General features: G+C 48.8%; 1 non-coding gene across 1 annotated transcript; it reads right to left on the minus strand.

The window, feature by feature from the left end:
• On the minus strand, positions 1-104 carry LOC114005418 (U6 spliceosomal RNA). Its single transcript, XR_003547271.1, has one exon. It is a non-coding gene; the product is annotated as a U6 spliceosomal RNA (small nuclear RNA).
• Between the last annotated feature and the right edge of the window lie 2484 nt (positions 105-2588).

Consider the following 2588-nt stretch of genomic DNA (forward strand, 5'->3'; position numbering starts at 1 on the left):
ATAAACATGGAACGCTTCACGAGTTTGCGTGCCATCCTTGCGCAGGGGCCATGCTAATCTCTGTATCGTTCCAGTTTTAGTCTATGTGCTGCCGAAGCGAGCACCACGATTGACCTTTTTAAATAGTACTTAACTTCGGAGCCTTACACACCTTTTAGTGATTGGAATTTCAAGAATAAATTTATTCTCTGGTCAAGAAGAAATCACCCTCTGTCCCCTTGACCTCGTTCTGTGCGTGCTACTGTCCTCCTGGTCAGTTTGGTGACAGCTTTGAGAGCTAATGGGGTTGGAAGCCACATCTTCCCAGCAGGAGTAGAAATGAGGATTTACTGTGAGCTACACAATGCCAAGCTCTCTGTATACATTTCACTTTTTCTACAGTCCTGGCAGGGAGGTGCCGTTTGTATTGCTGTTAATCAGGGGGGAAACAGACTTAGCAGAGCAGCATAGCCAGCAAGTGGCAGGGCTGGAACTGAGACGAGGCCAGGAGTCGGGAGCCCTGTGTTATGCCGGCTTTTTTTTTTTTAGAATTATTTCCTTTTATTTATCATTATTGTTTTTTTTAACTTGACCAGAGAGAGACAGAGGGTGAGAGTGAGAGAGAGGAAGTGAGAAAGCAAGCCACCAGGTCTAGGACTTGAACTGCAGTCAGCCATGTGGGAGTCCAGCACCTTTAACCACCATGCACCTGCCAGCCCCTATGCTGGCTGTTTTTAGAGAAGACACTAGTTGCTGAACTACTGTTCACTCAAGTTGTAAAATATGTTTCAGAGCTTCAGAAGTTTTTAGTAGACAAACAGGAAAGACTAGTTTTAATATCTTACCTCATCACGCTTTTACTGCTCGTCTATGAAATAACCTGGAGTAGTAGCTTCTCATTCAGTTCATTGCTATGTCTTATGTCTGTGGAAAGTGAGGTGGTGTTTTTTCCCCAGTCTCGCTGTGTTCCCCAGACCAACTTTGAGCTCATGGCCCTCCCGCCTCAGCCTCCCCATGTTGCTGGGATTACAGCACACCACTCTTCCTGGTCTTCAGATTGTACTGGGAGTGGACCTCAGGCCTCGCAGGTGGTCCCAGCCAGTGGAGCATGGTGTCTTAGCAGCTTGTTCCACTGTAGCTGGGCCAGAAATCAGAATTTTGGGGGGAGGAAAAAATCTAATATTGCTGAGGCATCTTCTAAGTTCACAGCAGTTGAGCCCACGGCCCTTAAAGGGAAGCATAAACCGAGCAAGGTGAGACTCCCTAATTGGCAGCAAAGAGCCTGGAGGAGGCAGAACACTAGACATCTTGGTGCCCCGGTCCGAGGCGCTGCCCTGAGCAGAGTTCCCTTCTTCGCCCGCCGCCTCTCCAGACTTCACTGTTGAGTAAGGGAAGGGAAGTGGCTTGTGATCGTCGTAAACAGATGAACGAATCCGTAGCCCTGTACAGATGAGTAAACCGAGGCCCAGAATATAATGTCCCACCGTCACCGAGCAAAGCCAGGCCAAACCAGGTCACCTCTCACTCGACCACTTGGTCTCTACCAGACCTCATCTGTGAGCTGGGAAGCCACAGAGCTCTGGCCTAGTTGCTCAGCCAGGAGTGCAGCTGAGGATGAGGAGTACATAGCACCGCCTGGCCTCCGCGAATCCTGTCGAGCAGAGCCCCTCAGCCCGGTACCCAGAGTCTCAGTCCGTCATGCCAGCAGTGCCATCCAAATGGCCTTGGTCATTCATCCCAGCACTCGGCGAGCTGCTGCGTTGATCCACCTCTCTCTCAGTAACAGTCTTGATGAGGCTTTAGACACCTCTAGCTCAGTGTCGTTTTAAGTGGATAGGAAGCACTTTGAAGACAGCTGGCTTTTTAGTCTTCAAAATGTTTTGCTTGATTTTTAGGGCTCAGCAAGAGAACAGCTGATCTGCCATCCAGGTCTGTGGCTTCTTTGTGCGCTGTGATTATTTGTACTCTTAGCCAGGAGTTGGGTTCCACATTCTGCAAAGATTTTTCTGTTAAAACATTGAACACAACACACACGCATAAGCAAGCTTTTAATGCACTGACCATTTCTATATCCCCTGTACCCAGAAACAATCAAGTATGTATTGAATTAAGTACATGAAAGCATACAGGCGAAGTGGATCTCTGTATAAGTGTTCTGCTTGAATCACTGAATACCCCTTAACTAGGAGGAAGAAATCTTGGGATGATAGGTCGCCTCAGGCAGGAATTTGATTATTTGATTATCACCTACACCGGCAGTTAGGACTGTTTTCTAGAACGATGGATGGCTAACCTGTCATTTGGAAAACTATTCTGAATACAGCCCAAGGAAGCCGCAGGGTTGTATTAGTCAGGGTAAAGGTTAAGCTGCTATAACAGAGACTCACCAGAATGGTGGCTTGAGGAACAGATGTCTCTTTGCCATGAAACAGCTCTGGGGGAGTTAACCTCTGCAGTGCCCAGCCCAGGTCAGTGGGGCAGCTCTGCTCCTGGTGCTCATTCCGGGACGGGTTTCTCCGCTCATGTCGCTTCTCCATCCTCTGGAGCCTCGTCTTCATCTGCCTGGAGCTGGGTCATCACTGTCCTAGACGGTGGGGAGGGGGAAGGAG

This window comes from Tupaia chinensis, unplaced genomic scaffold (genome assembly GCF_000334495.1).
Source record: "Tupaia chinensis unplaced genomic scaffold, TupChi_1.0 Scaffold143758_1, whole genome shotgun sequence".
Classification (NCBI taxonomy): domain Eukaryota; kingdom Metazoa; phylum Chordata; class Mammalia; order Scandentia; family Tupaiidae; genus Tupaia; species Tupaia belangeri.